Consider the following 26,687-nt stretch of genomic DNA (forward strand, 5'->3'; position numbering starts at 1 on the left):
CACCTCCACCAGACCAGGTTGATCAAGATTACCCATTCATTCTCGTTAGGTTATCAAAGCCATCCATTTAGACCAGGTTGCATCTACTGTGTCTCAGTTCCAATCACTTCAGAAGCTGCTTTCACTCCCTCATAGGCTGCTAGTATCTCTTTCTCTGTTGGGGTGTAATTTGCCTCTGAACCTCTGTACCTATGACCCCAGAAACCAAGTGGATGAACACTTGTCTCATTTGGAGCTCTCTGCCAAAGGCTCCAAGTTGCACCATTGTCACTGGCAGACATACACAGAATGTTTTTAATGTCCAGACCAGATCGCACAGGTCACAAGCCCACTGCATGGACTACTTCTCACTTGATCTGATCAAAGGCTGCTTGTTCTTGAGGCCCCCACTCAAAATTGATTCTCTTATGAGTCACACCACACAGAGGTTTGGCAATTTGACTGAATCCAGGAATGTGTAGTCTCCAAAATCCCACTGCACCCAATAAAGATAGAGTATCCTTCTTAATAGTGGGAACTGCCATGGTGGAGACTTTGGTTATTACACCCTGAGGAATGTGACCGCAACCATCCTGCCATCGCACTCCCAGAAACTGAATTTCTCTGGCAGGTCCTTTGACCTTGTCTCTCTTAAGGGCAAAACCTGCTTGCAACAGAATGTCAATGAGTTTGTTACCTTTCTCGAAGACTTCCTCAGCAGTTTGGCCCCACACAATGATGTCATCGATGAATTAGATGTGCTCTAGAGCTTTACCTTTCTCCAGTGCATTGTGGATGACTGAGTGACAGATGGTTGAGCTGTGTTTCCACCCCTGAGGCAAACGGTTGAACTGGTACTGGATTCCTCTCCAGGTGAGTGCAAACTGAGGCCTGCACTCCTCTGCTATTGGAATAGAGAAGAAAGCATTAGCAATGTCTATGGTTGCATACCATTTAGCCTCCTTCTATTCCAGCTTGTACTGGAGTTGCAGCATGTCTGGCACAGCTGTGCTCATGGCTGGAGTCACCTATTTGAGGGCATGAATATCTACTGTCTGGAAGTTCAGGTCTGAATGGATAATTTGAATTTACCATCGTCGATTTCTACAGATGCTATTCCAAAACCCATTGATCATTAGGATCTTTGAAACAACTTTGTCTCATAAAGTCATTTCCCAGAATGCAAGGCACATCAGAACCAGTTAGATTAGTGTGTTTCTTCCACTCTTTACCAGTTAAACTTATCTCAGCCTGGAACTTAGTTAGCTCTTGAGATACACCAGTGATTCCAGAAATAATGATAGGCACTGTTCCTTTGCAATTGGATGGCAATAAAGTACACTGAGCACCTGTGTCAACTAGAGCCCTGTATTTCCAAACTTTTGAACTGCCAGGCCACCTAATCAATAAATTGCAGTTGCTCTGGGGAGCTGAAGTGACAGCTACTTTTCTGGTGGTTTTGCCTCTCTTTCTGCCACCCTGCAGTTCCTTGACTCTTTTCAAATGAACTGAAGTAGGCTGACCATCTCACTTGTTTGTGTTCTCACCAAATTGGTCACACAGAATTATCCACAGTGGCACACATGATTGCTGATGTCTACATGAAATTTGTCTCCTCCTGGGCTGGAATTGCCTTGCAGGAGGTGGGCATCTGTTCCTGACTGCATGTGCTAGTTTGAAGCAAGCTAGAATGTTTTGGTAAAAGAATTAGATAATGGGCAGTGAAATGAAAAACAGTTGTGTCTCTTCGCTCACAGTCACGCTGAGAACTCTGGGAAGAAGAAGTATAACATTCTCCATTTTGTCTCTCATTCTGCGTTTGCCTTCAGACCTAGTCACATCTCATTAACCTTGCTCCCACTAACCTCGCTCCCTAACCTCTTGGCTGCACCTCTCTTCTTTCTGAGAACTGGGGTAAGGTTGAGAGGGCAAGGGGAGGTGTTGGGGTGGTTTGAGAGCCCCTTCTGGGGACTCAGGTTTCTGGGAGGGGAGTTGTGCTTCTGTATTGTTTATCCTTTGTATATTTCTGTATGTAACTATATATATTGTAAATAGCTGCTTGTATATTTGCTGCTGTAAAATAAATAGCTTCATTTATATTCCCAGAGGCCGTCTGAGTTAGCTGGGGCAATTCCAAAAGTGTGTGTGTGGGGGGGGGGGGGGCAGGTAAGAGCCCAAACCATCACACTGCAGAAACATACACCCATTCAAATGATGCAGGGATGGTATCCCTTACCAGATTGGAAATGGAGGTTTTAAGATACACCTTCAGTTCTTTCATGTTATTTTCAAAGCCATCTTTCATCCCCTTTATGTGTGTCCTGGAGTCCTGTATACCCCTAAATTCCTCTCCCTCTGTGGCTTGAATGGGAGAGGAAAGGGCACCTGTTCCACACCCCTCCCACACCTTGCCCTACATACGTGAAGGGAGAGAGCAAGGGGGCCTTCCAGTATGAGGGGTGCTCTGTGCAGTGCCTGTGCTGGAATCTGGCTGGGATTGGCTGTGTTCTTCAAGCCTAAGAAATGGTAACTCTGCTCTTTGTCTAGGAAGGGTATAAATATTGGGGGATTTTCCACCTTTGGGATTCCTGCCTTAGAGATTGTGCCTGCCTGAGCGTTCGTGCCTGCCTGAGACTTCACCCCCCCACGCCTGGATAGATTCTGCAGAAGGAGCCCAGCGCTCTGCTCAAAGGACGGCTTCACCCATTAACGCCTATTAAGGTCTTAATGACCCTCCTGCGGCTTCTGAAAGAGAACCCAAGAAGACGAGCAGTAGTCCATCCTTTTCAACCAGCCAGTTTTATTATTAAGTGGGAAATGCTATTCATTAATAGCTCAAGCCTTTTCCAACTTCTGACTTCCAAAATATTCAGATTATCTATAGCATCCTATAGATTTTCTCAAACGAGCTGAATCTGATAATTAAAACTAAATTAATTTCTGTATATAGTTTTGAGGGCGGGTTTTAGGGAAAATAAAATAACTCTATTTTTATATAAAATTCCTGACTTGGCCACATTAATTCCCTGTCTCTACAACAATGTGAATGTGACAAGCTGTCTGGTATCTACCTGAGATAGTCAATGCATTTACCAACAGTGAGAGACCTTCCATTATCACTCCTTGATGGAAACCTGCTAGCCAAAATGTTAGCGTAGGATGAAGGAGTAAGCTTAATAAACTTCTTCATGAGACCTGTTGCAAGAGGAATGCCATCAGGCTCATGTGTGCCATGATCTCCATAATGCACTTCCTTCACAGCAAACTCCTTCAGAAGCTTAATTCCTTGCATCAATGGTATTCTACTTCTTTTCCACCCATGGCAGATCATCTCAGAAAGGATATCTGATAGCCACAGCCAACAGAAGGCGTGTCCACAAGCTAACCTTACCAAGAGGACTTGCTAGGTATTTGTCCACCCCACTCTCCTTGGTGAGTGGTCCTAGCTGCTTGGCAGACTTGTCTCCTACCTGCAGGGCATTGGCACCAATAGTACAGCATCTCACCAGCAAGCTTAGGATTGGCTCTCCTGATTTCCTTGAGTATTCTTTTCTGTCTTCCCTGACCTCTCTGAAGGGACCACTGGAATATTGGATGTCATCCTTCTCTTCCTCTTGTTGTGGTTGTCCCTGGCCTAGAAACAGAACTTTTCTAAGAGCACTCTTAAACTCATTGGAATCATCCTCTTTCTTGGCAGCCAATGTCACAGAGTACTGAGATCTGAATATGTTGGCCAAATCTCAAAGGCTATATGTCTTCTCTTCCTCCTTTTGTGCGTCAGAGGTCCCCTCTCCTAAAGTTCTCTTTTGAATCACTCTTTGTCAAATGTTTCACCTTAGCCTGTGCTTTGGCTGGCGCCAAAGTGATCTGAGCTTAGATGGACTGTGACTGTGACAACCCCTCAAGCGGTTTTGAATTTTTGGGGATCTGGCCTGGGGCCTGTGAGTTCAAATCTGCCTTAGGGCTAGGGATTTTTGCTGCTGGAGGATTTCAATTAGTTGGATTAGTTGAAGTAACATCTGGAGTTTGAGTAGTTATCTGTGTTTCTGGGCTTTTTGCCATGTTATTGTTATTGGCTGGGACATTGGCAGCTTTCCCAGAATGTAGGGAAGGAGGTGTAGTGCTAGCCCCAACTTGATTTGCCCTTGAGCTATCATTGTTTACATTTGGATTGCTATTTTGTTTATCATTTGTCTGGGACACTGGCCCCTTCTTTTTACTTCTTAAAGGCATCACATCTGAATTTCTCTTACATTATGCCAAAATAAATAAGAAAACCAAAATTACAAGACCTAAGATCACACACAACAGAAATACCACAGTCTCACACGAATAAAACTCAGAGCAAGGGTTATGTACCTGGGTCATAGGCATGATCACCCTCATTAAAGCTGTGGATGTTTCCTGTAATGTTACTGGTGGTAACATTAAACCCTACATAGCCAAGGATATAGTCTGCCCAGTTCCAAAAAATGGAGGTAACCTTTGGTTTTATCTTCTTCAAAATTAAATTAAACAAATAGTAACCAATTCATGCCTTAACCCAATTATAAACAAGAAAGCAGAAGATAGGCCACGCAATAGCCCCAACTAAGTAAAATACCTTCATTAGCTTCATTCTGATTCCCAGAGTTAATTAACAATCACTCAAAATTAATTTGCCCCATATTGGGTGCCAAAATAAAAGATGTGGTGGTTTGGGTGTTACCCACTCCCCCCCACTTTGGAAATCACCCAGATTAGACTCAGTGGCTCTGGAAATTTATATGAAGTTTATATTTAGAGCCTAGCACAATATACAAGCAGGTATTTACAATGTATACAGTTATATACAGAAAGATACACGGTAAAAGGTAATACAGGAACTCAACACCCCTCCCAGAAACCTGAGTCCCCAGGAGGAGCTCCCAACTGCCCTTCCACCTTCTCTCACTCCCCTACCTTACCCCAGCCATTGCCTTGTGCCCCAAGGAAGAATGGAGGGTTGGCATGGTGGGTTTAGGAAGCAAGTGGATTAATCAGAGAGACAGAGGGTGAGGTCAGAGAGAAAATGCCCAGAGCCCAGATGAAGAGCAACTCCTTTATCTATGTTTGGATTCTTGTTCTTATACATCTCAGCAAGCCTACGAATGAAGTAGACATCACCATTGTTTTTCACAGCCTGTAATCTAGTTCTTTTCACCAAAACATTCTAGCTAGCTTCAAACTAGCACAACCACTATGCCTCAAAAGGAAATCAGGCAAACATGGCAGGATTACACAAGGGCAAATGGCCAGTCTCTATTGACCTGACTATTGAGCTGCTGGGATTCAGAGCCAGAGATGCTGGAATTAGACCAGATTGAAGCTAAACAGTTAGGGTCCTTATCAAGGAATGGGGGTGTGGATAATAAGCTGGGAAGGCTAGATGACACACACACAGTTTGGGCCCAACTTCTCACAGCTATAAGACACTGGTACCCCTCAAAAGATGACATGACCTTCCATCTTCTTAAGTGGGCAAATATGGAACAGGAGATCATGTACTTTAGGCAAATTGCTGTACAGGAAATAATCTATGGAAATGGCCAACTGCCTTTGGACCCTGACGATGTCCACATGAAACCAGCCTGTCAACGTTGCACCCTGGAATAAAATGACTTTTAGTCCACCAATATGGTTAGATAGTCATTCTCCAATTTATTTCCATGTTACAGTGACTTACATGCTTACATGGAAGAGGTGTGCATAACTAACTTAGTTTGAGATTAGTACATGTGAAAAGTACAGATTGGTCCACAGTTATGTGTGAGTGTGATACTTTGGGTGTTCCCCGCCCCCCCTCACTTTAGAAAATCACCCAGACTGGACTCAACCGACTCTGGAAATTTGCATGAAGCTATTTATTTACAACTAGCACAATATACAAGCAGATAGTTACAGTATATACAGTTATATACAGAAATATACAAGGTAAAAGATAATACAGTAACACAACTCCCCTCCCAGAAACCTGAGTCCCCAGGAGGGGCTCTCAACCATCCCTTCACCTTCCCCCTTCCCCTCTCTACCTTACCCCAGTCCCAAGGAAGAATAGAGGTTCAGCCAAGAGGTTAAGAAGCAAAGTGGGTTAGGCCAAATGGAAGGTGAGGTTAGGGAGTAAGATGTTGCTCAGCCAGCAGCCCAAACAAGAGTGTGAGAAAATGGCGAGAGTGTTATCTAATGTTTTCATTTCTCCTTCCCAAACTCTTCAGCGAGACTCTGAGGGGAGTAGACATCACCATTGTTTTTCTTTCACAGCCTGTAATCTACTTCTTCTCACCAAAACATTCTAGATAGCTTCAAACTTGCACAGTGTGGTACAGATAGGTCAACATTACGATAACAGCCTGTAGAGTCCGTCCCCTGTAGCTGGCAGACTCTTCCTCCTGCATCTGCATGTGGGGGGGTGCCATCCACCACTTCCAAGATGGGTTCTCAAAGACACTCTGCAGCACAAGTTTGCTCATTTTTATCAGTTCATGTCCTGTTAGCAAGAAGTCCTTCCACACCAGCCCCCTTAAAGAAACTGACACAAGGTATCCCTTCTACATACAAGCACACACTGGGAGGACTGCTTTTGGTCAAAGATCTTAACAATCTCCCAACCATCTATGAATTCTTTAACGATCTGAGGCATTATGATAATGATTTGAAGACAATGTCTCTAGAAATGTTCTAATATCAGGAATGGTGTGGTCAGCAGGAGCAGGGAGGTCATTCTGCCCCTGTACTCTGCACTGGTTAGACCACACCTTGAGTACTGTGTTCAGTTCTGGGCCCCCCAGTTTAGGAGGGACATCGAGATGCTTGAGCGTGTCCAGAGAAGGGCGACGAGGCTCGTGAGAGACCTCGAGCTCAAGCCCTACGAGGAGAGGCTGAGGGAGCTGGGATTGTTTAGCCTGGAGAAGTGGAGGCTCAAGGGTGACCTTATTGCTGTCTACAACTACCTGAGGGGTGGTTGTGGCCAGGAGGAGGTTGCTCTCTTCTCTCAGGTGGCCAGCACCAGAACAAGAGGACACAGCCTCAGGCTGTGCCAGGGGAGATTTAGGATGGAGGAGAGGAGAAATTTCTTCACTGAGAGAGTCATTGGACACTGGAATGGGCTGCCCGGGGAGGTGGTGGAGTCGCCATCCCTAGGGCTGTTCAAGGCAAGATTGGACGTGGCACTTGGTGCCATGGTCTAGCCTTGAGCTCTGTGGTGACAGGTTGGACTTGATGATCTGTGTGGTCTCTTCCAACCCTGATGATACTGTGATACTGTAATACTGTATCCCTGACTAGAGACATGAATGAGCTTAAGGCCTCTGTCTGAACTGAAGAAGGGGGAGGACAACTATTATTCACCTTCTGAATGGGTACACATTTCAACTGTAAGAAATACACATTGCTGTGCTCCTCCTTCTCATAAGAGACCAGCCCAAGCCAGGCAGGAGACATCTTGAGGCTCACTGCAGAGAACATTATGTGACCATGGTGAGAACATGGACAGATGACATGGTCAGCCCACCTCAGCTCTATGGGAACTGCAGAGTGCAAACACTGGATATAACTCCTTCAGAAGAGGGGTTGTTCCAGTGTCTCACAGACAATCCTTTCACCCAAAGGTGGCTCTGCCAGCAGCTCAGGTCCGTGTGCTTCATGTGGTAAGCCTGTTCAGCATTTGAGGTGTCCTGTCTCCAGCCAGGCAGAGGACAGGGATAACAGAGTCTACTGAGATGTTTTTGCTAAGTGGCTTGGCACTTCAGAAGCAAAGAAGTGCCATGCTTTGGTGAACACAGGTGTTCAATGCACCCTGATGCCCTCAAGACACAGAGCGACTGAATCCATCCAGGAGTTACAGGGTGGTCACAAGAGTTGACTATGTATGCTGCTTTGAGGCTAATTGGAATATTTTAATGGGAAAAATTAGATTATAGGCTTTGAAAAGAAAGCAATTGTAGTATCTACTTCTTTCATATGTTTGCTGAGATGTATAAAAGCAAGGACACAAACATAGGTAAGACAGCCTGTCCATCAAAGTCTATCAGTATCTGTGTTTTCCTCCCTGGACTTCTGCTGTTCTGCCCAACTAATCATTCTGCTTCTAACCAACCTTGCTGATCTTCCCAGCTCACCTTGCATGTCAGGCAGATTCTGGGATAAGACTGGGGAAATGGAAAGAAGGTGGAAGGGTGTTTCAGAGCCCTTCTTGGAGACTGATTTCTGGGAAGGGTATTGTGTTTTTTTATTACTTTTTACTTGCATATAGCTGTAAATATTTGTAATGTATTAAAAATATCTACTTGTACATTGTGCTAAGCTTTGAATATAAAGGTTCATTCCTTAACTTCCAGCTGTCTGAGTCTAGGCTGGGTGAATTCACTGTGTGTGGGGACAGGTAACTTTCAAACCATCAAATTGTGTTGCAGGCTGAGATAAGCCTCCTCACCAGGAATGAGTGGAAGAAGCACACCAAAGTGACTGGTCCTAACATATCTTGCACTCTTGGCATTGACTTTCTGCAGGAAGGGTGTTTTAAGGACCCAAAAGGGAACAAGCGGGTTTTGGGATAGCAGTTTTAGCGACTGCGGACAAAGACCAGCCATCTATCATGCCCAGCCTTTCGGATGACCCTTCTGTAGTTGGCTCACACAAGGTGCAGAATGTAAAATTACCCATTGCTTCTCACATAGTACATCACAGGCAGTACTGGAAGAACAGAAATTCCCTGTTGTCCATACATCAACTGATTCCCGGTTGGAGAAGCAGATTGTCATCAACAAGACTCACTCACCCTTTAACAGTTCAATATGGCCAGTGCAAAAGGAGAATGGGGAATGGGGACTGACAGTGAACTACAAGGGCCAGAATGAAGTGACTCCTCCAGTCAGTGTATCTGTGTCAGACATGTTGGAGCTCAAGTATGAACTGGAATTAAGGAGGCCAAATGGTATGCTACTGTTGACATTGCTTTCTTCTCCATTCCCATTGAAGAAGAGTGTAGGTCACAATTTGCTTTCACCTGGAGAGGCATCCAGTACCATTGGAATAGACTACCTCAAGGATGGAAGCACAGCCTTCTCCAACATTTGGTTTAGTCCTGGAATATCCAATGAAGTGGTCTAGCAAGTGTTCCTTCTTAAGAACCTATAAAATCAGATGTGGCAGCACATCCAAATCTCCCCCACCACCTTGAGGCCTGGGTGAGGAGCAAAGCAGAGAAATTGCGATTGAGGAAGACAGGGGAAGACACTTCCCCCAGCTCCCAGGGCTGTGGATCAATGCATTCTCTTGGGCCCTTCCCCCAAGCCACATGCCAGGCACAGATACTGTGCTGTGAGTCTAGGCATGTTTGGGCAGAGAACATGATGGTTATCTCTTCCTGGCCTTTTGTTTGGCTGGTGCTGCACAACAAAATTAGCATAGCTCTGATAAAAGGAGTAGGCTACAGAGCAAGCATTTTTTCTTCTTTTTTTGCCCTCTGCACAAGTGAAATAATCAGCAATAGCAGTCAGGACGACTTTCCAATCAGAGGAAAGTGGAAGAGGAATTCCCACAATCCACAAACAGCATTGTGAGGATCTGATCTATTCCTAAAGTTTTCATGAAGTTACTTCCTTTTGTTAGTGGTGTAGTATTACTGCTTTTGAATTTATCTTTTACAGATACTAATATGAAACTATTTGTAACAATTCCTATTGTGAAAAGAATTCTCAACCAAATTACCAAATCTTTAAAACTTTATTTCGTATCAAGTTACATGGGAGATGGAGTCAAATTAATAAATTCATATGTTATTATTAATTTTCACTTTTTTCCCATTTATTGTAACATCAGACTAATGAACCAGAAGTGAAAAAGTATTGTAAATCTAAGACATCAACAGGCTGAAAATAACTGTCAGTTGATCCAGAGTCACAAGTTGATGGCAGTATAACAAAGCAGAAACCCCTGAAACTCAAGGTTTTTTTGTTAGTAACTTGCCTTTGATATTGCCATTGATTATGAAATAAAGCAGCCACTCCCTTAAAATCTGCAGCATGTTGACTCCCACTGATGTTATCATTGTATAGACTGTTATCTAAAGGCTCATTTCTAGTCTACATTACATAAATTATGATAATAACTAAATATCTATCTCAGAAATTTATCTTCATATTTACAGTATCTCAAAAACTGGTAAATCATAGTTATTAAGTTGACTAATGATCAGAAGACAAAAACAAAAGCAAAAAATACTTCCACAAGAAGTAACGACTTCAGGGATAAATTATGAAAAGGTTCTCAAAGGAAAGGTGGATGGCCACATCTCCTATTAGGTGACCTAATCACGTAATCTGAGGTTGATTATGTTATTCCTTCTGTTCAAACAGAAACAGATACCAGAAAAAGATGAAAGAATGAAAGAAATTATGATACTTACTCCAGTTCAAGTTTTGCAAAGTATGTCTTTTTTAACAAATTAGGGTCTCAAAGGCCCAAAGCTATGTAAAATCCATGTCTTCCTTTCATTAATTTTCGTATTGATTCTATATTTGTATTTTTTATTTTTATACAGTACTTGCATTTTAAAGTTTGATTTGTTTATCCCATGCCTAGGACTTTGGACTCAGGTTCTCAGGCTATAACATTCTTAGTGAAGTTGACCCTAAGTCTCAAATCTTTCCTCACTGGAACAGAAAGTTTAACCCCTGCAGTGGTTACATTACAGCTCTGGACACAAAGTGCTAGATTTACAGAATTTGTTAATTTTTGTGGTTTATTTTATATCTGAAGACTTTTTTTTAATTCTCTTGACTTTGACAACACAAAGAGCAAGGACTGAACATAATATTTACTAATATAGTTTACCTTTTTCTAGTCACAGAATCATAGAATGTTAGGGGATGGAAGGGACCTGAAAAGATACCTGGTCCAGCCTCCTGGCACTCACCTGTTATATATTTATAAACTGTCCTGGATGCCCCAAAATTCCTCTTCCTCCTTGGTTTGAATGGGAGAGGAAAGGCGCAAAAAACCTGTCCCCCCACCCCCCGCCCTGCAGGCATAAAGAGGGGGAGCAAAGGGTCCTTCTGGCACAAGGGGTGACCTGTACATAATGCCCATGCTGAAATCGGGCTGGTGATTGGCTGTGGTCTTCATGCCTAGGAAGTGGTAAATCATCTCTTTGTCTAGGAAAGGTATAAATATTGAGGTGCTTCCCACCTTGGGGTCTCCGCCTTAGAGTTCTCCCCTACCTGGATAGTTCCTGCAGAAAGAGTCCCCTGGTGCTCCAAAGGACAAGCTCCTGAGGGACCGGACTATCCCTGCTTTGGACAGCTTCCCACCATAAGTACCCTTTTTTGTGCAATCTTAATAGGCCTACCGAGCCTCGGATGTCCTTTGAAAGAGAGAAATCTGGCAAGCATCTGGACCGCCCTTTCTCTCAGACAGCCTGACTCACCTGTAAGTAAACTTTCTGCTCAGCCTGATTCATACTGGGGAATGCTGTGTTTATAGCTTAGTCTTTTCCATTTCCTGACTTCTAAAATAGTCAAATTTATCTATGGTATCCTTGTAAGATGTTCTCAATGAAACTGAATCTGCTAATTAAACAAAATTAATTTCTGTATATAATTTTGGGGGCAGGGCTTCAGGAAAATAAAATAATTCTATTTTTATATATATTCCTGACTTGACCACATTAATTCCCTGCCTCAACAATATAAACATGAATGAGATTACCCCTTATTTATCCCCTCTCCAAGCCAAAAATACCCAACCTCCTCAGTCTCTCATCATAAGGAAGATGTTCAATTTCCTTCACCATTTTTGTGGTTCTGCACTGGACACTCTTAAGCAGTTCCCTGTCCTTGAGCTGGGCAGACCTCACCAGAGAGGGAAAGGAGAATCTCCCTCAACCTACTAACCACACTCCTTCTAATACAACCCAGAATGGCATTGGTCTTGCCACAAGAGCAGGCTGCTGGCTCATGGATAGATGACTCTTGTAATTAACATCAAGAAGAACACTCCTACACTACAACAGATCACCAAAGGATAGCATCCAGTCTTCCTCATTATCTGTTGCAACAGAAACTTTGTGTCATCTGGAAATTTAAAACCCAGAATTACATCTGCACTTATAAATATCATGGCACCAAAAATGACTGTTTAAGGAACTACAGTAAAAATAACATTTCTCACTAGCATTCCTAGAAAAAGATCATTTTGAGATCAGTCAGTGAACTAGTTTTTGTGTGACATATATGCTCTTTGTAACCAGAAATCCTAATCAAAATATTAGACAATTTCAATACAATTGTATTTGTACAAATTTTTTGCAATCAAAAATTTACCTGCAGTAACACTTTCTTCCTAATGCATATATTTCTTACATCAAATTAAGGTTTCATCCCTAGCTAAACATTTTAAGCTTCATGCCATCTCCTATTATCTACTTAGACTTTTTATTTCTACATGTTTCTTTTCTTTATTAAATTTCACCATCTTTTCAATTAATCTTGATGTACTTTGAAGAAGTTTACTTTCTTCAGAAAATACTTCTAGTTGTCTCACATTCTGATTTCAAAAGAAAGTCTGAGTAGCTTACAAAATTGCAGCAATTCTCATGCTGTTGAAGTAGAAAAATTAATCCGTCGGAGCAGAGTAAATCTCCCTTAAAAAAAATTAAAAAAAAAAAAAAAAAGGAGAAAAAGAGGGGAAAATAGTGCTGTGAAACTTTTTTGATATTGTTTGTTTGTTTGTTTGTTTTTCTATTCAATATTGTAACAGAGGGATAATGGGTGCAATATATGATTTTGCAAAACTAATATTGTTTATTAAGTTTCAATTTCTAGGAGTCTCACCCCCCTGACCACTAATCTGAATAGTAATCGGTTCTTCGCATGGTCATGGAAACATTATACAGACAATAACATAGGATCTAGAACGTTTACTAAGTAACTAGAGAAAATATATAAACATTAACTGAACTGGAAGAGGTTCTTATGGTCAATACACTGCTCACAGTTAATTACACCACCTGTCCACTAGATAAGACTCAAGGAGCTCCTTTTTGCTTATTGCAGAAGGCTAGGTGAAATACAAGAGGCTTTAAGTATTTTCTCACAAAAATTATCTCCTGACTCGCTGGTCTAACTACAGCTTTGGACAGTACCCCAAATGCTTTCAGTGGGTTCTGTTGGTGTCTTGTCAGCTGCTGAGGCTTTTGATTCTTGTCAGACTTCACAGGCTGCTGGGAAAAGAAAGCAGATGATTTGTGACCTTATCTTGATTTCTCTGGATGATCTGTGTAACTCCAGGACCTTCCATCTTGGCAGGAGACTTTCAGGTGTAGAAAGGATGTCCTGTGATGTGCAGTCTCAGCACAACATCAACCTGGCTATGCAGGCTGATCACGTGGAGGCATTTAGAGCCTGTTCCTGGTAAACTCAAAGCAGGCAGTTCCCAGGCAGTTCAAGATGCACTAAGGCAATGAGGCAGAATACTGCCAGAAGCAGAGAGCAATGGCAGCAAGCAACAGCAGTCAAGCAAGCACAAATACAATGGCAGGGCACATTGTGTTACCTGCTCATCTCTTTTGTCAATACAGCCCGAGATTAATGGCCCTTTGGACATAGACTAGCCAATCAGAATGGCAGTTAGCAGAGCTTGACTATATTAGGTGAATCCATAGGTTTGCTTTATCCAAATCTGGGGAAACATAGGCCTTGCCTGAAGCAGGCATAAGCCAAGTGTGTGCACCTTGTTTACCACAGGATGTAAACAAGAGCAAAACTAGTCTGGGCAAGCTGGTGTCCTTAGACTTGGTGGCTCCAGGTTCTTTGTCCTCCTTCCTGTGGCTGCTTCTCCCCAGAACAGAGACAGAGCACAAAAAAATGCTTGGGCAAGCCATGACATGTATAAGCCTATTTTGGCCTGTTTAGGCCTACCATGACAAATATTTATCCCAACATTTTATTCAAGGATTCAGATAAAATAGTTATTATATTTTAAAATATGAAAAAGACAACCTTTAGAAACTGAAGAATGGACTTGGTTCACACTGTATCTTTATTATATTGTACCTTTAGCCTGGAGAAGAAGAGGCTCAGGGGTGATCTCATTGTTGTCTACAAATACATGAAAGGATACTGTAGCCATCTGTGCATTAGTCTCTTCTCCCAGGCAAACAGCAACAGAACAAGGGGATACAGTGTCAAGTTGTGCTGGAGGAGGCTTGATATTAAGAGGAAGTTCTTGACAGAGAGAGTGATTTGCCATTGGAATGGGTTGCCCAGGGAGGTGGTAGAGTCGCCATCACTGGAGGTATTCAAAAAAAGCCTGGATGAGGCACTTAGTGTCATGGTCTAGTTGATTGGATAGGACTGGGTACTATGTTGGACTGGATGATCTTGGAGGTCTCTTCCAACCTGGATGATCCGACGATTCTGATTCTAAGATTCTGCACCAGTAGCATTATTTGAATCACACCATGTGAGGGTGGTGAAACACTGGAACAGGTTGCACTGGGAGGTTGTGGATGCTCCTCCTTGGAAATGTTCAAGACTAGGTTGGATGAGGCTTTGAGTGACCTGTTCTAGTGGGAGATGTGCTGTCTATGCCAGGGCTTTGGATCTAGATGATCCTTTCCATCCTGAAACATTCTATGATTATACATACAATATTTCCTGCTTTCTTCTTAAAAAAAAAAAAAAAAAAAAAAAAAAAAAAAAAAAAAATTACTGCTCTGTGTAAGGCATTTCTCAGTCATGCACTCCAGATATATCAGAATGACAAATAAATTTTGTGTACATTGCAACATACAGAAAGTGTCTCATTTTTTTATTGCTTTCTAGTTAGACTTATTTGTTTCATGGTGTAAAACACTCTAGAGGAAGTTTAAAAGCAAAAGAAGGAGAAAATATGCAGTGAAAAACTCCAGTATAGATAGGAAAGAGGAATTTTAAGTTAGAATGCTAAAGCTACATCAACAGCTTCACATGTAATATAGAAATATACTGAAAATTTCAGGAAATTCACAAACAAAACCTTCTGTGTGAAAGGCAATCTGTACAAAATCTGAGACATCAGGAGGACTTGTACAGGATGTGAGAATTTTGTTGTTTTGGTGGTTGGTTGTTTTTTTTGTTTGTTTTTCTGTAGACCTACTTTTGGAAGATTGTGGGGGCATTCTGTCTGTGGGGGGGGGAATTTAAATAATCTTTTTATTTTAAATATTCAATTAAATGTAAAATAGCTTCTTGTCATACAAGGATTTTCTATTTAGTATCTTTTTGAATTTGTTCTTTCTATGTATAAAAGCCTTGAAACTCAGTAAATTAATTCAACAGATTCTTCTATATATTTTTTCTCTCTTTATCTTGCAAACTATTCCCTAGGAAAAAGAATGGGAAATAACCATATTAAAACATATTAAATATTCAAGCAAGCATTAATTCTGTAAATTTTGGCTTACAGATCCTCAGAAAAATATCCAAGTAAAATGAAAATTTGGTTATATCAGAGTCTACACAGCAGAATTCATTATTTAAACTTTTGATTTTTGCACGTTAATGAATAAAAGGCAAGACTGCTAAGCATTTATCTTCAAGACCTCAAGAATTCCAAGGTTTGGAGTAGCCAGTTTCTGTGGAGATTACAGTAGATATCTCTATATTTCTTAGCTGACACCATGAGAAGATAAACAATGATTTACTGAATCTAGAGCATTGAAAATAGAGGATGAAGTAAGCTTTAAAAGTATTTCTAGTTATTTTTTATTTATTTATTTTAGCTGTCAAAGTACTCTTAAGAGTATGAGATGCTGAAACTCTCAAATGTGAAAGGCTACAGTTACAAGAGAAGCTACCTGCAGACAAATCACATATTAAACCTGTAACATACTCTTCTGTTGTTTTTGATTACTGACAGACATTCTATTAAGTGTTGGATAGCTTACCATGCAAGTCATTAATTTAGAGAACAATTCACTGAGGATGTACTTTGAAAAAATATGTGTGGTGTTATACCCTTAGCTCGCTCACATTAGGGAATCCCATTGCAAAACAGGCAGACAGTGCCTAAAATAGAAAAAAAAAAAGTAAATTTGCATTAAAAAAAATAAGGAAGAAAATAAGAATCTCAGATCATGATTAGTAACTGAAATATAGCAAAGCAAATTGAATTCTTATTTTTTCCAACAGTCAGGTTCTTACAGTAAATTGGCAGATGAGTTAAGAAAAGTGTTTCTCAGATTCAGAAATTTACCACAGCTCTGCTTAACCATGAAAACAAAATTTCAAAATATGCATTTAAGTATGCTAATTATTATTTACTCACTAAATATCCATTTACTACTGCAAGGTTCTCACTACATGAGCTAAGACAGCTGGATATGAATTCTCAATCAACCATCTCCTGCCAATGCGCATTTCAGTCGTATAAAAACTCCAGGAAAATGACAGGTATTTCAGAAAACAAAAACAAAATCAAACCCAGCCAACCTAACAAAAACTGTCACACTGCTACTCAAAGCTAAAATAAGTTGGAGTGCTTTTTGTGTCCTTTGTGTGTTTCTATTTGTATGCTGGAAATTACTGACCTGTCAGCCTCACCTCTGTACCTGGGAAGATCATGGAACAAGTCCTCCTAGAAGCTATATTAAATCACATGGAGGACAGAGCAGTGATTCAAGGAAGCCAGCACGGTGTGCTGGTTTGAAGCTAGATAGAGTGTTTTGGTGAGAAGAATTAGATTACAGGCTGCGAAAAAGGAAACAATGGTGAGGTCTACTTCACTCATAGGCTTGCTGAGATGTATAAAAACAAGAATATAAATATAGGTAACTCAGATGCTCTCTGTCTGGGCTTTGGGCTGCATCTCTCTCTCTCTCTTACCTAGCCTGCCGTCTGTGTGACTAAATCCACCTGCTTCCTAACCCTCCTGGCCGACCCTCCAATCTTCCTTGAGCATAAGGCAAGATCTGGGGTAAGAGAGAGGGGTGGGAGAAAGGTGTAAATGTGGTTGAGACACCCTCCTGGGGACTTAGGTTCCTGGGAGGGGAATTGTGTTTCTGTATTACCTTTTAACATGTGTATTTCTGTATATAGCTGTATATATTGTAAGTATCTGCTTGTATATTGTGCTAAGCTGCAAATATGAAGCTTCATTCAATTCCCAGAGCCACTGAGTCTAGTCTGAGTGATTTCACAAAGTGTGGGGCAGCGGGCAACATCCAAACCATCACACATGGCTTCACCAAGGGCTAGTCCTGCCTTACCAACCTCCAACCTCATGGCTTTCTACCATGGTGTAACTTTCTCAGTGGACAAGGGAAGACCAACAAGTGTCATCTGTTTAGAGTTCTGCAAATCTTTCTCACAGTTGCCCACAATATCCTCCTCTCTAAGCCAAAGATGTATGGATTTGGTGGGCGGACTGTTCAGTGGGTAAGGAATTGGTCGAACAATTGCATACAAAAGGTAATGGTCAATGGCTTGATGGAGGTGAGTGACAAGAGATGTCCCTCAAGGATCTGTACTGGGACTAGTGCTGTTCAATATCTTCACCAATTACATAGACATCGAAATTGTATCACAGTATCATCAGGGTTGGAAGAGACCTCACAGATCATCAAGTCCAACCTGTCACCACAGAGCTCAAGGCTAGACCATGGCACCAAGTGCCACATTCAATCTTGCCTTGAACAGCCCCAGGGACGGCGACTCCACCACCTCCCCGGGCAGCCCATTCCAGTGTCCAATGACTCTCTCAGTGAAGAACTTTCTCCTCACCTCAAGCCTAAATCTCCCCTGGCGCAGCCTGAGGCTGTGTCCTCTTGTTCTGGTGCTGGCCACCTGAGAGAAGAGAGCAACCTCCTCCTGGCCACAACCACCCCTCAGGTAGTTGTAGACAGCAATAAGGTCACCCCTGAGCCTCCTCCTCTCCAGGCTAAACAATCCCAGCTCCCTCAGCCTCTCCTTGTAGGGCTTGAGCTCGAGGTCTCTCACGAGCCTCGTCGCTCTTCTCTGGACACGCTCAAGCATCTCGATGTCCCTCCTAAACTGGGGGGCCCAGAACTGAACACAATACTCAAGGTGTGGTCTAACCAGTGCAGAGTACAGGGGCAGAATGACCTCCCTGCTCCTGCTGGCCACACCATTCCTGATGCAGGCCAGGATGCCACTGGCTTTCTTGGCCACCTGGGCACACTGCTGGCTCATGTTCAGGCAAGTATCAATCAGCACCCCCAGATCCCTCTCTGTCTGGATGCTCTCCAGCCACTCCAACCCCAGCCTGTATCTCTGCATGGGGTTGTTGTGGCCAAAGTGCAGCACCCTGCACTTGGAACTATTGAACACCATCTGTCCAGGCAGTCAAGGTCCCACTGCAGAGCCCTTCTGCCCTCCAATCCAGCCACATCTGCCCCCAGCTTAGTGTCATCTGCAAACTTGCTGATGACTGACTCCATGCCCTCATCCAGATCATCTATGAAGATGTTAAAGAGGATGGGGCCCAGCACTGATCCCTGAGGGACACCACTAGTGACTGGCCACCAGCTGGATGTGGCACCATTCACCACCACTCTCTGGGTCCGGCCCTCCAGCCAGTTCCTAACCCAGCATAGACTGTTGCCATCCAAGCCGCGGGCTGACAGCTTAGCCAGCACTTTGCTGTGGGGGACAGTGTCAAAGGCCTTGCTGAAGTCCAGATAGACCACATCCACAGGCCTCCCCACATCCACCAAGCGGCTCACCTGATCATAGAAGGAGATCAGGTTGGAAAGGCAGGATCTGCCCTTCCTAAACTCATGCTGGCTGGACCTGAGCCCTTTGCCATCCCTTAGGTGTGCTCCTATCACCCCCAAGATAACCTGTTCCATCAGTTTCCCTGGCACTGAGGTCAGGCTGACAGGTCTGTAGTTCCCAGGTTCCTCCATCCAACCCTTCTTGTGGATGGGGACCACGTTGGCCATTTTCCCGTCTCCTGGGACCTCTCCGGTGAACCAGGACTACTGGAAAATGATGGAGAGTGGCTTGGCCAGCTCATCTGCCAGCTCTCTCAGCACCCTGGGATGGATCCCATCTGGTCCCATGGACTTGTGGGTGTCCAGATGGCTCAGCAGGTCCTGAACTAATTCTTCATGAATTTCCAGGGCAACACACCGCTCCCTGACCCCATCCCCCAGTTCAAGAAGCCACTTGCCTCCTCCTCCCTCCTTGCTGTTGAAAACTGAGGTGAAGAAGGCATTTAGAACCTCAGCCTTTTCCTCATCATCAGTTATAGTGTTCCACTCCTGGTCCAGTAAGGAGTGGAGGCTCTTCTTGCCCTTCTTTTTAGCATTGATACATTTATAAAAGTGCTTTTTATTATCTTTCACGGAAGTGGCCAGCCTAAGTTCTAGCTGGGCCTTAGCCTCTCTAATTTTTTTCCTGCATAATCTGGCTACCTCCTTAAACACATCAGGAGAAGCCTTCCCTTCCTTCCAAAGGTGATACACCCTCTTTTTCTCCCCCAATTCCTTCAGGAGCTGTTTACTCATCCAGGCTGGTCGCCTTCCCCGTCGCCTCATCTTTCAGCACATGGGAACTGCCAGCCCCTGTGCCTTCAAGAGCTCCTGTTTAAAGTAGGTCCAACCATCCTGGACCCCTTTGTTCTCAAGAACTGCTGCCCAGGACTTTGGAAATTGTGTGCACACTCAGGAGATTTGCAGATGATACCAAATTCAGTGGTGCAATTGCTAAAAAAATAATGGGATGCCATCCACAGCAATCTGGGTAGCCTTAAGAAGCACGCTGAGGAGAGCCTCATGAGCTTAAATAAGGCAAAGTGCAAGGTCCTGCATCTACTTAAATATCAATACAGGCTGGAGAATAATGAGATTGAGTGAAGCCCTGCAGAAAATTACTTGGGGGTGAATAAGATACTGGACATGAGGAAACAATGCACAGTTGCAGCCTGGAAGGTCAATGGCATCCTGGGCTGCTCATTCTCTAGAGACTTTCAAAACCCATCTGAATGTGTTCATCTGTGGTCTGCCCTAGGTGATCCTACTTTGGCAGGGGGCCTTGACTCAGTGATGTCTGAAGTTCCCTTCCAACCACTAGCGTTCTGTCATTCTGTGCATCAAAACAAGCATGGCCAGTAGACTGAGAGAGGTGATTCTGCCATTCTAGTCTGCTCTCATGAGAACTCCCTTGTAGTACTGTGTACAATTATGCAACCCTCAACAAAAGGTGAACATGAATCAACTGGAGTGAGTCCAGAAGAGGGCCACAAAGATGATCAGAGGGCTATAGCACCCCTTCTATGAAGACAGGCTTTAAAAAATTGAGCTGTTCAGCCTGGAGAAGAGAAGGTTCTGGGTGACCTTATAGGGGCATTTCTGTATATAAAGAGGAATTACAGGAAGGCTGAGGAAGGACTATTTAGAAGGGCTTGTAGTGGTAGGGTGAGGAGCAGTGGTTTTAAACTGCAGCAGAGTAGATTTGGGTTAGACAAAAAGAGGAAATTCTTTACAATTAGAGTGATTAAATACTGGAACAGTTTGTCCAAGGATGCACTTGAGGCCCCATCCCAAAAGACATTTAAGACCTGATGTGGTCCTAGGAAGCCTGATCTAGCTGCTGTCCCTGCTCACCACAGAGGAGTTGGACAAGGTGGCCAAGGGTCCCTTCCAACCTGATGCAATGTGTAAATCTGTGAATCTGCTGAAATAGTGGCTTAATGGTCAAATACTTTGCAAATGAATCACAGAAACACAGAAATATTAAAGTTGGAAAAGACCAAGTCTAACCAACAAGTCCACTATACATTCACCCTTAAAGCATGTCCCCAAGCACCACATCTAAATGACCTTTAAACACATCCAGCATTGGTGACACCACCACTACCAGCAGCCCATTCCAGTGTTTGACCACTCTGTAAAAAAAAAAAAAAAAAAAAAAAAAAAAAATTCTAATACCCAGTCTAAACCTACTTTGCTGCAGCTTGAGGCCATTCCCTGTTGTTCTATTGCTGATTCCCTGTGAGTAGAGACCGACACCAACCTCTCCACAATGTCATTTCACATAGCTGTAAAAGCAGTGAGGTCTCCCCTCAGCCTCCTCTTCTGCAAACTAAACAGCCCCAGCTCCTTGAGTTACTCTTCATAAAACTTATTCTCAAGCTTCGTTGCCCTCCTGTACACTAACTACAGCACCTCAATATCTCTCTTGTATTGAGGTTCCCAAAACTGGACACAGTACTCATGGTGAAACCTCACCAGTGCTGAGTACAAGGGAACAAATTACCACCTCCCTACTCCTGCTGGACACAGTGTTTCTGATACAAGCCAGGATATCATTTGTTTTCTTGGCCACCTGGACGCGCTGCTGAAACTCCACTAAATTCTCAACAATCTTCAAGAATTAACATTCTACCTAACTCTTCTCAACAAAACCTATTTGCTTAAGCTTTTATATTTAGTTCTTGAATGTGTGTATGAAAAGATTTATTCACTGACAACCTTCCCCACAACTGGTAATAAAGGAAGGTCCAAAAAAGTCATATTCCAGAGTTACAATGTTTCATAAACACTAAGTTCTGAAGGGGCTTATTTAATTTCTTGTTTAATCTCCACTACAGCACAAATCATTACATTTCACCCCTCTCCACACATATTAGAATCAATAAATTCAGGAAAATGAAGCAATTACTCAGAAAATAACCTAGTATCAAAATTTCTATTATCAGAAGTGGACCAAAAGAGAAATGCTTAGAGGTGTTTGTACATTCATTTGATTCTACAAAATGAATTACAAAACCTATTTTCCCAGATGAGTCTGGATGAATTTATTTTTTTTTCAAATACTATTTATGATAATTTTGACCTTTAACATCTGAAAAGACCTAGTAGTGGTGGTTCTAAGAAGACTGGCTGTGCCATCTTTGAGTACGAGTCTTCTGGTTTTCTGCCTCTTGGAAAATCTCAAAATATTTCAAAGCAAATGACAAAGAAATAAAGTGATGATGTATTAAATGGAATGTTGATTTCTTACATCACATTTTAAACTAGTTTCTGTGGGACCTTCACATGCTGTGTAGGATCAAGTAGAATTTCATGAAACTCTGTTCTGCCCAGGGCATGAGAGACAGCATAAAGACTAGAGAGGCCCAGAACTGACCAAGCTTAAGTATTTCAGTAGGTGTAAGCAAGAAAACTTTATTTGTCATTTGATGATAATTCTTCTCCATGCAAAACAAAGATGAAAGGATAATTGAATATGTTTCTAAGACACAATTTGTGCCTGTGCTTTTTTCTGTCATGTATTTACTCATCTAGAATAATTTATTTCCTTACACATTCCTTTGCCATTATATATTATACTGTAAATTAAGTCTTTAGTTCTGAATTAATCTTCAGAAGACTTCGTAAATAAAGGATTGTGGTTTATGTGAGTTTTATATGCATTTAGACAATTTTATTTCATCTGAAGAAAGCTCGTAATTCAATGTGTAAAATAAAAATTCAAATAACAGTTTTCATCATAACAGATTGCTAACTCAGAAGCAAAATTAAACATGCTTCCATGAATAATATGATCAAATATGTAATTTAACTTCAAATAAATCTGACAATAGGCAAAACAAAATTGACAATGCAAGACAAAAATGCATTTTATGTCTTATGCATTTTATCCAGGGCTATTTTCATCACTTTAAATAAAAGCAGAATAATCTGCTAGGAACAGAATCAATTAATACCTGAAAAATCTCTGAACTAAACAAACAAACAAATGAAAAAAAAATTTCTCTTGCAAACAAGATCCAGTAATCAAAATTTCAGTGTACATTAGTAAGGAAAACAATAGCTCAAGCTGTATTTCACATACTGATTTTTCTGCATCTGAGGTCAAATCTTGCATTTCTTATTTGTTTGTTCATTAGTCTAGACTTCCACTGACTTGTGCATGCTCCTATCTATCCACTTCTACCTTTGAATCACCACTCCATTATTTGGCCTGCAAATAATAACATTAACGGCCAGAATCAGAGAAGTCCAAGGTTTTTCTTGTATGTATTAACCTGAAATAAGGGCTGTTCAACAAACTATCCAGATTTCATTTTAATGAAGCAACATTATGAGCTTAAAAATCAACATAGCATATAGTGATTACTGTGCAAAACCAAATCTATCTGTTTTTCATATTTCAAAGGTTTTGCCAGCTGGAACATCAAGGTTATAAAGGTGAAATATGCCACTGTTATGTATAATCCCAAGTGAAACAAAATAATTGAAAATAAAAATAACAAAATCTATTTCTATATTTACATTGCATAACCTGAAGGTCTCACTGATGAGAAACAGATGCTTCCTATCTTCATAGTTTTTATGTTTTGCAAGAGTAAATTTAGTGTTAGATATACACAGTGACAACGACAAAGGCAAGGAATTTACATAGTTACAAATTAACATGAAAGTATGAAAAATATACCGACTGGTTCCCTCATTAGGCTGAAGTGATCTTATATCTCTGTTTTAATGAAACTGCAGCACTTCAGAGTCTATCGCTTATGTGAAGTCATAGGAGTCTCTGTTGCAATGTTAAAATATATTAGCATGTCCAGTGCCTACAGTCATCCATCATGTCTTCAGGGATAAGACATGAAAACACATAATAACTAAAGGTGTGTTCATAGTACATCAAAATTCAAGATATCAAATGTGATCATGGACAGCATTTGCCTTTCACTGTGGAATCCATAATTTAAATAAACTAACAAAGACTTTCCTATTTTAATCAACAAAAACTGCCACATACATAGATGTTTTCAATACCTTCATTCTAAATGTTTTGTTGTTTTGGAACATTGACTATAAAACGCCATTGAGGTACATTAAAGGAAAAGTGAGAAAGGAAAAAATACCAAAAGTACACAGAAAATAAAATCCACACAAATTTTTACTAATATATAGAGGAAATTAATTAGTGTGAGATTATATTTTTTCCAAAATTAATATTCTTTATTATTTTTGATATTCAGAACTCTTGCCACATCTGACCACTAATTTAATAATAATAATAATAATAATAATAATAATAATAATAATAATAATTTTTTTTTCTTGCACAGTTATGGAAATATTTTACAGATAGTAACTAGATCTAGTAATAACCAGCAAAATATATACACATTAATTGAATGTGGTGGTAGGCCTGATGGAGCAAACATGGGCTTATTCATGCCCAGACATGTTTGCCTGCCCCCATCTCCTCCTGTGCTGGAGAAGCAACCTTGAGAGGGGAGGGTGAAAGCCCTGGCTTTGCCTAATATGGTGAAGCCTGGCAAAGTGCCATTCTGATTGGCTAATTGATGACCAATGCCCCACTAGTCACAGGCTTGATATTGATAAAAAGGATGAACAGGTAGTACGAGGCTACTGACACCTCATTTTGCATCCTGAATTTGCCTGGAGAGCTTACCAGGAACAGGTTCCAAATGCCTGTACACAGTTGCCTTGCATAGCCCCCAGTGTGACACTATGCTGAGATTGTGCACATCTCAAGACATCCTGCCTGCCCCTGAAAGTCTTCCTGATAAGACTGCAAGTCCTGGAGATACGCAGATCATCCAGAGAAGCTGGGGACAAGGTCAGAGATTGTCAGCCTCCTTTCCACAGAAGTCTGGGAGAAATCAAGTCTCAGCAGCCAATCCACCTGCTTTGGGTATTGTCTGATTTGTAATTTTGTGAGTAAATATTTAAAAGCCTTTTCCAGTATAATATTTATGTTAGCCACTTTAAGAAATAAGTGATCTAGTTTTGCTTATGCCCTGCGTGTATAAATTTCCAACTTGTGCATTTTTTGAACCTGTGAATTTATGGTGAGTTTTAATGTTAATAAACAGTTTTCATAGTTATTAATAGTCATCACCTGGATATCAAAATTAATACAGATTATTAATTTTGCATAATCCTTCACATTGAACTGGAAGAGAATATTCTTGCGGACAAAGAGTACTTGTGGTCAATTTACCACGTGCTCAGATTCAAGGACCTCTTTTCTGCTTATGGCAGAAGGCAATGGCAAACTACAAAGGCTTCAAGTATTTACTCTCCTGACTCATGGGGGCTAGCCACAATCCCAGACAGTACCCAAATGCTTTTAGGGAATACTGTCTTCCTTGTCAACCACTGAGACTTCTGATTCTTCCCAGGCTTCACAGTGCTGGGGAAAGGAGGCAGAAAATCTCTGAACTTATCTCCTGGCTCCTCTGGATGATCTGTGTATCTTCAGGACTTCTCATCTTGGCAGGAGACTTTCAGATGTAGGCAGAATGTCTTGGAATGTGCAGTCTTAGCATGATGTCACACTGGCTATGCAGGCTGACCACATGGAGACATTTAGAGTCTGTTCCTGATAACTTGCAACAGTGTGGTTTCCAGGCAAACAATAAAGCAATAAGAAATGGCAGCAAGTGACAGCAGGCACAAATAGAACAACAAAGAATGGCAGAGCATGGCAGAGCACACTGCCTTTGTCTGCATATTTCTTTTATCAACGTGAGCTGAGATTAATGGGCCATTGGACACAGAATAGCCAATCAGAATGGCAATTAGCCAAGCTCAAGCATATTAGGTAAAACCATAGGCTTGGTTTACCGAAATTTGAGAGAAGCATAGGCCTTGCACATGGCAGGCACAAGCTAAGCGTGTGTACCTTGTTTACCACAGGACCAAGACAAGTTGATCAGGCCACAGTCCTTAGACTTAATAACTCCAGGTTCTTCTGCCTTCTTTCCCACGGTTGCTTCTCCCAATAACAATGTGATGGTTTGGGTGTTACCCCCACCCACACACTTTGGAAATCACCCAGACCAGACTCAGCCGGCTCTGGAAATACGAATGAAGCTTATTGTGAGAGTCTGATCCTCTCTCCTGTTAATCAACAAAGATAAAGATTGCATTGTCCCTCCTTAATCTTGTTACTTCTGGGACTCAGACTCGGTGCTTGGCCCAAAAGCTCAGAGATGCAAATCAACAGACAATACCTTTGAAACTCCTAGACCTCACCCTGGCTGGACTGCCCAGGAAGCCTCCATCTTATCTCAGCTGCCCCCAAGGGATGTGTATGCAGGGTGTGGACAGGTGTAGCCGAGAGAGGGCGGAGGCCCTCCCCCCGGCGACGCCGGACCCCTGCGAATGTGTGAGAATGCACAGGAAGATGCCCTGGGGGGGCTGCAGCTGGACACTGAGCAGAAAACTGTATAAAAAGGCAGGAGAAAGGCCTGCCAAAGTGTGGCATCCCCACCAGACCAAGCGTGGTATCCCCACCAGTGGTATTCCCACTGCACCACCAGTGGCATCACCAGCAGACAGAGTGTGGCCTTCCCAGTGGACCACCATTCCCACCGGACCAAGAGTGACATCTCCACCGGACCACCGAGGGCAGACCATCACCAGACCACCAGAACTGCACACCACCTGAAGAATCTCTGACAAACTCCGCAGAAGATCATCCCTGGGCCACGCACCCGTCTCTCTCTCACTCCTTCATCTGCGACTGAGGGTAATATGCTCACAGCCTTTTCCCCTTCCCTGCTCCTTCTTTTCTTCTCCATCGATCTCTTTATCTTTCTCTCTCCCCCTTCTCCCCTCTCTCCCTCTGTTCTGATCTTTGTCTCTCCCCCTTCTCCCTTCTCTCCCTCCGTTTTGCCCAACCTTATCCTTTAATAAACAGTTT

This window comes from Pogoniulus pusillus, chromosome Z (genome assembly GCF_015220805.1).
Source record: "Pogoniulus pusillus isolate bPogPus1 chromosome Z, bPogPus1.pri, whole genome shotgun sequence".
In the NCBI taxonomy this organism is placed as follows: domain Eukaryota; kingdom Metazoa; phylum Chordata; class Aves; order Piciformes; family Lybiidae; genus Pogoniulus; species Pogoniulus pusillus.